At 45.5% G+C, this 12,515-nt stretch overlaps 3 non-coding genes across 3 annotated transcripts; 2 read left to right on the forward strand and 1 right to left on the reverse strand.

Moving 5' to 3' along the window:
- Positions 1–3,624: 3,624 nt before the first annotated feature.
- trnak-cuu (transfer RNA lysine (anticodon CUU)) lies at positions 3,625–3,697 on the reverse strand. The gene has a single exon. It is a non-coding gene; the product is annotated as a tRNA-Lys (tRNA).
- A 1,174-nt stretch (positions 3,698–4,871) lies between these two features.
- On the forward strand, positions 4,872–4,954 carry trnal-cag (transfer RNA leucine (anticodon CAG)). Its single transcript has one exon. It is a non-coding gene; the product is annotated as a tRNA-Leu (tRNA).
- Positions 4,955–9,492: 4,538 nt separating this feature from the next.
- Positions 9,493–9,575, forward strand: trnal-cag (transfer RNA leucine (anticodon CAG)). Its single transcript has one exon. It is a non-coding gene; the product is annotated as a tRNA-Leu (tRNA).
- The last annotated feature ends 2,940 nt before the right edge of the window (positions 9,576–12,515 follow it).

Genomic DNA, 12,515 nt, shown 5'->3' on the forward strand with positions numbered 1-12,515 from the left:
GTGGCTTAAAGCTGGAATGATTAGGTCTCCCCGCTCCGACACCAAAATGGAACTTCGTTAGGCAGAGAGAAAGCAACATCGGAGGAGCGTGAACAAGACTTTCGAAGCTGCTCCACACGGCACTTTGAATCGCAGACATAGCAGTGTTAGTGGCAGGAATCGCCTTTGCGAACGCGATGAGAAACAGAACGCAAGCTCAGGTCCTGCGGTTTAATAAGCAGGCACGGCTTTCATGCGACTGCACATTTCTTTTCTGGAGCGAGTTGACTTTCAGCTTCAAGAAATTCACACAACTTCCGAAATCCGAAATACAAATCTGGCTCATCGCTGCACAAGAAATGCCGCCGGCTGGCAAGAAAATGACAGCGATGTTTTTCCTTAACGACAAACTTCCGATGGAGAAAAACAACGGCGGTGTGTCGTGGAAATTTAACTATCAAGGAAGCCACAAGAGAGAGTTCTCACCTGAGTAAGGTCTTTATTTCAATATTGCAATATTGGGAGCCCTGTTGCCACTTCGCAAAGTGCAACCAGAGACTCAATTTGTCACAAGCAGTACAGGGTTTTTATAAGACGTTGCGCTGTAAAAAAGCTCAGTGCTTTGTCCCTTCAAAAACTTCCCCTTTCCCTAAGACAAAACAGATTACATCATAGAGCGAGAGAAGAAGCACTAGATTTGTTATTCAAAGCTTATCAGTTACTTTCGGCTAATTCTAACGAACCAGACAGCATATATTGTTTTGGTACATTGTCTTCTAAAGTAACCCAAACAGTGTACTTTGTTGACGCACTGTTTTCTAAAATTCTGCACGTACTGTAGCACAGCAATTACATCCTTGAAATATATTATCTAAAAGCACCAATATATTTTTTTCAAAGTTCTCTACATTTTAAGAATCAATTTACTTATTAGATTTCCACTTCAATTCCCTCCTTTTTATTCTTGAAAATGATTAAAAGTTAGATTCTTCATATGGACTCCCAGGAGGCTCCCATACTTCGGATTCTTGCGTTCTTATCAGAACATACTGATGCGCAAACATATTCATTACCATATTTGAAAAGCATTGGAATAATACATGTCATATAGCAACATAAAAACAGGAAGACAAGTATCACAGCCCCTATAATCGGTGTTAGTAACTTAAAGAAAAACATTTCCCCTGGCCCAAACAGTGATTCTAACCAGGAGAGAAATGGGTGAGGCTGTAGAATGAGGCATTAAAGCACATACATAACAAGATGCATTACATTTCTTTAACTTTAACTGTTCTTCTAGTTGTTGTATCTGCCTGGTACTAAAACTACCATTTTCTGGAAAACCTAACTTACTCCACGATGGAAGACACTTTATTCCCCTTTCTCCAAATTCCCTGTACATGTACTTCGCTGGACCGCTCGGTCCTGTTTCCGTCTTCGAATTTTCATTTCCCATTTTTACCGATCGGTGCCTTACTTTAGAACCTTATCACATTAACTACTCCGCAGAGCAAAAACCACACGTCTGTGTTAAGATAAGTTCTTTATGAGTCCCGGACTCATCAAACCCGCGTGAGAACACCCTCACCGGCCTGCTCTTTCTCTGCTATAAGACCACAGAAAAAATTCTTATAAATCGTCTTAAAACAAAAGTTCGTTAAAAGGATCACTTACTGACGTCAGACAGCCGTGAATTCTCCAGACGCGTCTCAGGAAGGACAAACAGTTTATCCTCCGAGGTTCGTCCAATTTGCTAAAATTGTCCGGCTCCGGATGGAGTTTCAGCAGCCGTCCGCGCTCAGGTTAGTGTCCCATCTGGGGTGCCAATTCTGTCGTGGAAATTTAACTATCAAGGAAGCCACAAGAGAGAGTTCTCACCTGAGTAAGGTCTTTATTTCAATATTGCAATATTGGGAGCCCTGTTGCCACTTCGCAAAGTGCAACCGGAGACTCAATTTGTTACAAGCAGTACAGGGTTTTTATAAGACGTTGCGCTGTAAAAAAGCTCAGTGCTTTGTCCCTTCAAAAGCTTCCCCTTTCCCTAAGACAAAACAGATTACAACATAGAACGAGAGAAGAAGCACTAGATTTGTTATTCAAAGCTTATCAGTTACTTTCGGCTAATTCTAACGACCCAGACAGCATATATTGTTTTGGTACATTGTCTTCTAAAGTTACCCAAACAGTGTACTTTGTTGACGCACTGTTTTCTAAAATTCTGCACGTACTGTAGCACAGCAATTACATCCTTGAAATATATTATCTAAAAGCACCAATATATTTTTTTCAAAGCTCTCTACATTTTAAGAATCAATTTACTTATTAGATTTCCACTTCAGGTGCGTGTCTGTCGGCTTGATTCAGTTTAATGCAAGTATTCATTCTCTTTCTGGAACATACAGCTTGCGACAGATGAAATACAATTCTTGGCTTTTCTGGGTGGGTGCAGAAGAAATCCTGCCGGCTGCTTCTGGAAAAGAATTCCAGCCTTTTTTACTCTTTAACCAGAAACTTGCGAATGATACAAAGCAAGCGGGGGGCGTTTCTGTGCAGCTGTTAACTGAACGGCTGCTGGTTCAAGCCCACCCAGGGCTTGTTCCGATTTCAACATCATGCCCCCTAAAGGTAGACTGGATTTCTTTGCGAAACATTCACCCTTTGGACATTTCAGGAAAGGTGCGTGTCGATGCAAGACTTGAAAAGCTTTCCATACAACGAAAAAAATAGTGCTTTTGATTGAAGGAAACGGCAAGAGCAGTTTGAGCAGCTCTGGCCTCTCAAGCGCTTTACAAAGTGATCGGCACCTCGATAGGCAGTTTAGAAGGCTGAGAATGATGCTGGAAGCACAGCGACATTCTAAAACCAGCGCTTGAAAAGCATCTGCATACATAAAATGTCCATTTCTCAAAAGCTAAATCTGCAGCTTCAGAAGATTGTCAGCTGTATGTTTTCGTTCTTTGTTTCCTTTTTTTACATGACAAGCTTTCGAGAAATGAACTGTCGTTTGTGATGAAGGCTGCATTCGAAATTGTGCATCTAGCTTAGTTCAATGAAATCGGAACGTGCGCCTGTCTCAAACGGATGGCTCTTTGCAGGCACACTACGGAAACCTGCGGGCGCAAGTTGGGAGAAGTGACTCTTGCAGAGTGCCGAGCTTCGAGAACAGGACTCCGCTCAGGAAGATATTGCCACGTGTTGAAGAGTTGCTTTTCGCCATTTCTTTCCCATATTTTTCCAGTGCGGTTCAAAATGTTACGTACGTACGTGTTACCTGCAAAATCACAGTGAAATTGTTATGGCGAAAAGATTCCAAATAGTTATTGTATTAGAATAGCTCTGCAATTTCTTAGCCTTCGTACACGCAGTGTTTAAGGAAAGGCTAGAGTAAATGAAACTGTAAATAGACAGGAGCTCTTATCAGTTTTCATACAAGTTATGATGGCTGCAGCTCCTATCTGCGTCAGAGTGACCGGAGCCAACGGATTGTCTGCGGAACCTTTGATTTATCTCTCGGGCAAAGAGATAGATAAGCCCTTTTCATCTCAGTTTCATCACACCTGTGCATTAAAGTTTAGTGCTCGGTACCATCAAGGTGTAAGAGGGTCAAGGATGAGCACGAAACTTTGTTAATAAGGAGACGGGCACCGCCCAACGTGGGGCTCGAACCCACGACCCTGAGATTAAGAGTCTCATGCTCTACCGACTGAGCTAGCCGGGCGCCAGGGAAGCAAGGGGTTAACGTGTCCCTGTTGACGTCAATTGGACAAGGTATACTTCCTGGCTTTTCATCATGTGGTGACCGGATTCGAGAGTAGCACACCCTGTTCTTTGTTGATTACTGTACCTCAAGCAGCGCAAATGTCAGTAATCATTGAAATGTACGACCTACAATCTCCTCAGCATGCCCGCGTGGACTCCTCTGTGATCATCCTTCTACGTTCTGCTGTAGTTTTCATGCAAGTGAAAACCGTGCTCCAAATAACAACGGCACAGTTGTATCCTGCGGTAAGCATTCTTCTAATTCCATCGTTTTGCTCCAGGGAAAAGGTAGCGCATCATAGTGTTGATATTCCAAGGTCTCAGAGTCCGTATTGGATGGCTTGGATGCAGACATCGCTCAGAGCTCCCAGTATGATTTTCCCGAGTTCAGTTTTGCAGTGTCTTAGTGCTTTCCTGCTTCCAGTGGGTCTTTGAATGCTCTGCTAAGTAGAGACGTGACATAATTACTAATGCGACCGACTGTGCTGGCTGTTCCTGGTTAATAATGATTAATGCGAGAAATCAATATAAACATAACTGCTTCGATTTCGAGGTTCACTTGAAGCATTCGAAGAAACTATCAAAGATCTCAGAACAACCGAAGACACATTTGGTCATCTCCGTATTGGTGAAGATGAAAGAGTCCCGCAAGTGTCAAGCTTGCACAAACACACACGAGAGAGAAACTCAGAACAGAACTTAAGGAAAGGGAGATCCACACTACTTTAATGCACTTTGCTAACCCGATGGAATGCTTATGAACCATGCGTAAGACACATGTAGCAGAGGATGGTTTCGATCCATCGACCTCTGGGTTATGGGCCCAGCACGCTTCCGCTGCGCCACTCTGCTGACGGCCATCCTACGCGTTCCACCTAACTGCTCTTTGTATTTCCTACATAAGTGATGAAAGAGTTGAAAGTTTCAGTGACAAACGCAGACGTCACTTTGAGCGCTTGGTGTTTTGTAGCACAAATCATCACACGCTGCTCTACACTGGATTATAAAGGCCGACACATTTTCCAAACATTTTAATGCTGGAGTCACACTGTAGTATTAATAACAGTGCGATACTCGAAGAGCGTAGTGGGATCGCGGTGGCTCATCAGACCGCTTTGGGGGAGGGGGCTGGCGTCAGGATGGCCGAGCGGTCTAAGGCGCTGCGTTCAGGTCGCAGTCTCCCCTGGAGGCGTGGGTTCGAATCCCACTCCTGACAAAAAGCTTGCGCCATTCCCTCTCCAGTCGGGTGCACATGGGTGAAGCAGCCTGACGTAGGAGACGTGCACCTATAGGCACGCGCGTGTCCCATACCTCTCCTGATTTAGCTCGTACTCCATAGGATGGAAGCGGCTGCTCTGGCTTTTTCACTCGAATATAATCTGATCGCAACAGAAGGCCGTGCAGCCCAGTGCTGGTTTAAGAATGCCTCGTGTCTTCAGGCCCCTATTCCATCAGGTTACCCCTTTGGAATAGTCGTCCGAAAATGACGGAAAAGGAGAAGCACGTAAGCTCCCACAAACTGCGTTAGCATTAGCGGTTGGAATCTGATGGGAGAAAAGCAACCCGGCTCGCCGTCAAGCAATCCATCCCTGGTCTCCCACGTGACGGGCGGGAATACGCACCACTATACTAACGAGGAGCGCTTGCTTGGCGCTTGAAGACACTTCCTCTTGCGGCTACTACTGTTTCCGGTTTCGCCTTTTATTTTCATTCCTCCCAGAGGAGCGCATGAAAACGTTTCCATCTGCGCCATCCTCACCCCTCCACTGCTATGGTCACTGCTCCTCCTGGTGCACTGCAAACACCTATTCAGTCGGTTCTTTCAGTTTGAATAATTAGATCTTCAAAGGCTGGAAGTAGGGCGCAAGGCATGCCAATGCCAAAAGCGTGGTTGTCTGCTTCCAAGTGTGAAATGTCGCTGGGGGACGCTGAAGACATGACTTCCAAGGCAGCAGGTCCAAGCGATTTAGCGTTTGTACAAGAAGCAGGAAGAGAGAAACGGCACTCCGCCTTTTTCTGGGCAGGCGCACGGCGACACGAGAAGGACGCCGTAGTCGGCAGGATTCGACCGGGCGCGGGGAGAGCCCAATGGCTTTCTAGTCCATCGCCTTAACCGCTCGGCCACAACTACAGGGAGCGCCGCCGCCGCCGGCGTCTTGCGATCATTTAACACGGAGGGCGAGGCGGCGGAGGTAACCTTTTTCAACGTCGCTCTCCGTTTCAAAAAAAAAAAAAGGCAAATGACATGCTAGCACTCAGACACCCCTCAGAAGATTGAAGGGTGGCTTAAAGCTGGAATGATTAGGTCTCCCCGCTCCGACACCAAAATGGAACTTCGTTAGGCAGAGAGAAAGCAACATCGGAGGAGCGTGAACAAGACTTTCGAAGCTGCTCCACACGGCACTTTGAATCGCAGACATAGCAGTGTTAGAGGCAGGAATCGCCTTTGCGAACGCGATGAGAAACAGAACGCAAGCTCAGGTCCTGCGGTTTAATAAGCAGGCACGGCTTTCATGCGACTGCACATTTCTTTTCTGGAGCGAGTTGACTTTCAGCTTCAAGAAATTCACACAACTTCCGAAATCCGAAATACAAATCTGGCTCATCGCTGCACAAGAAATGCCGCCGGCTGGCAAGAAAATGACAGCGATGTTTTTCCTTAACGACAAACTTCCGATGGAGAAAAACAACGGCGGTGTGTCGTGGAAATTTAACTATCAAGGAAGCCACAAGAGAGAGTTCTCACCTGAGTAAGGTCTTTATTTCAATATTGCAATATTGGGAGCCCTGTTGCCACTTCGCAAAGTGCAACCGGAGACTCAATTTGTTACAAGCAGTACAGGGTTTTTATAAGACGTTGCGCTGTAAAAAAGCTCAGTGCTTTGTCCCTTCAAAAGCTTCCCCTTTCCCTAAGACAAAACAGATTACAACATAGAACGAGAGAAGAAGCACTAGATTTGTTATTCAAAGCTTATCAGTTACTTTCGGCTAATTCTAACGACCCAGACAGCATATATTGTTTTGGTACATTGTCTTCTAAAGTTACCCAAACAGTGTACTTTGTTGACGCACTGTTTTCTAAAATTCTGCACGTACTGTAGCACAGCAATTACATCCTTGAAATATATTATCTAAAAGCACCAATATATTTTTTTCAAAGCTCTCTACATTTTAAGAATCAATTTACTTATTAGATTTCCACTTCAGGTGCGTGTCTGTCGGCTTGATTCAGTTTAATGCAAGTATTCATTCTCTTTCTGGAACATACAGCTTGCGACAGATGAAATACAATTCTTGGCTTTTCTGGGTGGGTGCAGAAGAAATCCTGCCGGCTGCTTCTGGAAAAGAATTCCAGCCTTTTTTGCTCTTTAGCCAGAAACTTGCGAATGATACAAAGCAAGCGGGGGGCGTTTCTGTGCAGCTGTTAACTGAACGGCTGCTGGTTCAAGCCCACCCAGGGCTTGTTCCGATTTCAACATCATGCCCCCTAAAGGTAGACTGGATTTCTTTGCGAAACATTCACCCTTTGGACATTTCAGGAAAGGTGCGTGTCGATGCAAGACTTGAAAAGCTTTCCATACAACGAAAAAAATAGTGCTTTTGATTGAAGGAAACGGCAAGAGCAGTTTGAGCAGCTCTGGCCTCTCAAGCGCTTTACAAAGTGATCGGCACCTCGATAGGCAGTTTAGAAGGCTGAGAATGATGCTGGAAGCACAGCGACATTCTAAAACCAGCGCTTGAAAAGCATCTGCATACATAAAATGTCCATTTCTCAAAAGCTAAATCTGCAGCTTCAGAAGATTGTCAGCTGTATGTTTTCGTTCTTTGTTTCCTTTTTTTACATGACAAGCTTTCGAGAAATGAACTGTCGTTTGTGATGAAGGCTGCATTCGAAATTGTGCATCTAGCTTAGTTCAATGAAATCGGAACGTGCGCCTGTCTCAAACGGATGGCTCTTTGCAGGCACACTACGGAAACCTGCGGGCGCAAGTTGGGAGAAGTGAGTCTTGCAGAGTGCCGAGCTTCGAGAACAGGACTCCGCTCAGGAAGATATTGCCACGTGTTGAAGAGTTGCTTTTCGCCATTTCTTTCCCATATTTTTCCAGTGCGGTTCAAAATGTTACGTACGTACGTGTTACCTGCAAAATCACAGTGAAACTGTTATGGCGAAAAGATTCCAAATAGTTATTGTATTAGAATAGCTCTGCAATTTCTTAGCCTTCGTACACGCAGTGTTTAAGGAAAGGCTAGAGTAAATGAAACTGTAAATAGACAGGAGCTCTTATCAGTTTTCATACAAGTTATGATGGCTGCAGCTCCTATCTGCGTCAGAGTGACCGGAGCCAACGGATTGTCTGCGGAACCTTTGATTTATCTCTCGGGCAAAGAGCTAGATAAGCCCTTTTCATCTCAGTTTCATCACACCTGTGCATTAAAGTTTAGTGCTCGGTACCATCAAGGTGTAAGAGGGTCAAGGATGAGCACGAAACTTTGTTAATAAGGAGACGGGCACCGCCCAACGTGGGGCTCGAACCCACGACCCTGCGATTAAGAGTCTCATGCTCTACCGACTGAGCTAGCCGGGCGCCAGGGAAGCAAGGGGTTAACGTGTCCCTGTTGACGTCAATTGGACAAGGTATACTTCCTGGCTTTTCATCATGTGGTGACCGGATTCGAGAGTAGCACACCCTGTTCTTTGTTGATTACTGTACCTCAAGCAGCGCAAATGTCAGTAATCATTGAAATGTACGACCTACAATCTCCTCAGCATGCCCGCGTGGACTCCTCTGTGATCATCCTTCTACGTTCTGCTGTAGTTTTCATGCAAGTGAAAACCGTGCTCCAAATAACAACGGCACAGTTGTATCCTGCGGTAAGCATTCTTCTAATTCCATCGTTTTGCTCCAGGGAAAAGGTAGCGCATCATAGTGTTGATATTCCAAGGTCTCAGAGTCCGTATTGGATGGCTTGGATGCAGACATCGCTCAGAGCTCCCAGTATGATTTTCCCGAGTTCAGTTTTGCAGTGTCTTAGTGCTTTCCTGCTTCCAGTGGGTCTTTGAATGCTCTGCTAAGTAGAGACGTGACATAATTACTAATGCGACCGACTGTGCTGGCTGTTCCTGGTTAATAATGATTAATGCGAGAAATCAATATAAACATAACTTCGATTTCAAGGTTCACTTGAAGCATTCGAAGAAACTATCAAAGATCTCAGAACAACCAAAGACACATTTGGTCATCTCCGTATTGGTGAAGATGAAAGAGTCCCGCAAGTGTCAAGCTTGCACAAACACACACGAGAGAGAAACTCAGAACAGAACTTAAGGAAAGGGAGATCCACACTACTTCAATGCACTTTGCTAACCCGATGGAATGCTTATGAACCATGCATAAGACACATGTAGCAGAGGATGGTTTCGATCCATCGACCTCTGGGTTATGGGCCCAGCACGCTTCCGCTGCGCCACTCTGCTGACGGCCATCCTACGCGTTCCACCTAACTGCTCTTTGTATTTCCTACATAAGTGATGAAAGAGTTGAAAGTTTCAGTGACAAACGCAGACGTCACTTTGAGCGCTTGGTGTTTTGTAGCACAAATCATCACACGCTGCTCTACACTGGATTATAAAGGCCGACACATTTTCCAAACATTTTAATGCTGGAGTCACACTGTAGTATTAATAGTGCGATACTCGAAGAGCGTAGTGGGATCGCGGTGGCTCATCAGACCGCTTTGGGGGAGGGGGCTGGCGTCAGGATGGCCGAGCGGTCTAAGGCGCTGCGTTCAGGTCGCAGTCTCCCCTGGAGGCGTGGGTTCGAATCCCACTCCTGACAAAAGGCTTGCGCCATTCTCTCTCCAGTCGGGTGCACATGGGTGAAGCAGCCTGACGTAGGAGACGTGCACCTATAGGCACGCGCGTGTCCCATACCTCTCCTGATTTAGCTCGTACTCCATAGGATGGAAGCGGCTGCTCTGGCTTTTTCACTCGAATATAATCTGATCGCAACAGAAGGCCGTGCAGCCCAGTGCTGGTTTAAGAATGCCTCGTGTCTTCAGGCCCCTATTCCATCAGGTTACCCCTTTGGAATAGTCGTCCGAAAATGACGGAAAAGGAGAAGCACGTAAGCTCCCACAAACTGCGTTAGCATTAGTGGTTGGAATCTGATGGGAGAAAAGCAACCCGGCTCGCCGTCAAGCAATCCATCCCTGGTCTCCCACGTGACGGGCGGGAATACGCACCACTATACTAACGAGGAGCGCTTGCTTGGCGCTTGAAGACACTTCCTCTTGCGGCTACTACTGTTTCCGGTTTCGCCTTTTATTTTCATTCCTCCCAGAGGAGCGCATGAAAACGTTTCCATCTGCGCCATCCTCACCCCTCCACTGCTATGGTCACTGCTCCTCCTGGTGCACTGCAAACACCTATTCAGTCGGTTCTTTCAGTTTGAATAATTAGATCTTCAAAGGCTGGAAGTAGGGCGCAAGGCATGCCAATGCCAAAAGCGTGGTTGTCTGCTTCCAAGTGTGAAATGTCGCTGGGGGACGCTGAAGACATGACTTCCAAGGCAGCAGGTCCAAGCGATTTAGCGTTTGTACAAGAAGCAGGAAGAGAGAAACGGCACTCCGCCTTTTTCTGGGCAGGCGCACGGCGACACGAGAAGGACGCCGTAGTCGGCAGGATTCGACCCGGCGCGGGGAGAGCCCAATGGCTTTCTAGTCCATCGCCTTAACCGCTCGGCCACAACTACAGGGAGCGCCGCCGCCGCCGGCGTCTTGCGATCATTTAACACGGAGGGCGAGGCGGCGGAGGTAACCTTTTTCAACGTCGCTCTCCGTTTCAAAAAAAAAAAAAGGCAAATGACATGCTAGCACTCAGACACCCCTCAGAAGATTGAAGGGTGGCTTAAAGCTGGAATGATTAGGTCTCCCCGCTCCGACACCAAAATGGAACTTCGTTAGGCAGAGAGAAAGCAACATCGGAGGAGCGTGAACAAGACTTTCGAAGCTGCTCCACACGGCACTTTGAATCGCAGACATAGCAGTGTTAGAGGCAGGAATCGCCTTTGCGAACGCGATGAGAAACAGAACGCAAGCTCAGGTCCTGCGGTTTAATAAGCAGGCACGGCTTTCATGCGACTGCACATTTCTTTTCTGGAGCGAGTTGACTTTCAGCTTCAAGAAATTCACACAACTTCCGAAATCCGAAATACAAATCTGGCTCATCGCTGCACAAGAAATGCCGCCGGCTGGCAAGAAAATGACAGCGATGTTTTTCCTTAACGACAAACTTCCGATGGAGAAAAACAACGGCGGTGTGTCGTGGAAATTTAACTATCAAGGAAGCCACAAGAGAGAGTTCTCACCTGAGTAAGGTCTTTATTTCAATATTGCAATATTGGGAGCCCTGTTGCCACTTCGCAAAGTGCAACCAGAGACTCAATTTGTCACAAGCAGTACAGGGTTTTTATAAGACGTTGCGCTGTAAAAAAGCTCAGTGCTTTGTCCCTTCAAAAACTTCCCCTTTCCCTAAGACAAAACAGATTACATCATAGAGCGAGAGAAGAAGCACTAGATTTGTTATTCAAAGCTTATCAGTTACTTTCGGCTAATTCTAACGAACCAGACAGCATATATTGTTTTGGTACATTGTCTTCTAAAGTAACCCAAACAGTGTACTTTGTTGACGCACTGTTTTCTAAAATTCTGCACGTACTGTAGCACAGCAATTACATCCTTGAAATATATTATCTAAAAGCACCAATATATTTTTTTCAAAGCTCTCTACATTTTAAGAATCAATTTACTTATTAGATTTCCACTTCAATTCCCTCCTTTTTATTCTTGAAAATGATTAAAAGTTAGATTCTTCATATGGACTCCCAGGAGGCTCCCATACTTCGGATTCTTGCGTTCTTATCAGAACATACTGATGCGCAAACATATTCATTACCATATTTGAAAAGCATTGGAATAATACATGTCATATAGCAACATAAAAACAGGAAGACAAGTATCACAGCCCCTATAATCGGTGTTAGTAACTTAAAGAAAAACATTTCCCCTGGCCCAAACAGTGATTCTAACCAGGAGAGAAATGGGTGAGGCTGTAGAATGAGGCATTAAAGCACATACATAACAAGATGCATTACATTTCTTTAACTTTAACTGTTCTTCTAGTTGTTGTATCTGCCTGGTACTAAAACTACCATTTTCTGGAAAACCTAACTTACTCCACGATGGAAGACACTTTATTCCCCTTTCTCCAAATTCCCTGTACATGTACTTCGCTGGACCGCTCGGTCCTGTTTCCGTCTTCGAATTTTCATTTCCCATTTTTACCGATCGGTGCCTTACTTTAGAACCTTATCACATTAACTACTCCGCAGAGCAAAAACCACACGTCTGTGTTAAGATAAGTTCTTTATGAGTCCCGGACTCATCAAACCCGCGTGAGAACACCCTCACCGGCCTGCTCTTTCTCTGCTATAAGACCACAGAAAAAATTCTTATAAATCGTCTTAAAACAACAGTTCGTTAAAAGGATCACTTACTGACGTCAGACAGCCGTGAATTCTCCAGACGCGTCTCAGGAAGGACAAACAGTTTATCCTCCGAGGTTCGTCCAATTTGCTAAAATTGTCCGGCTCCGGATGGAGTTTCAGCAGCCGTCCGCGCTCAGGTTAGTGTCCCATCTGGGGTGCCAATTCTGTCGTGGAAATTTAACTATCAAGGAAGCCACAAGAGAGAGTTCTCACCTGAGTAAGGTCTTTATT

The sequence above is a fragment of the Atractosteus spatula genome, chromosome 25 (genome assembly GCF_055471065.1).
Source record: "Atractosteus spatula isolate fAtrSpa1 chromosome 25, fAtrSpa1.hap1, whole genome shotgun sequence".
Classification (NCBI taxonomy): Eukaryota; Metazoa; Chordata; class Actinopteri; order Semionotiformes; family Lepisosteidae; genus Atractosteus; species Atractosteus spatula.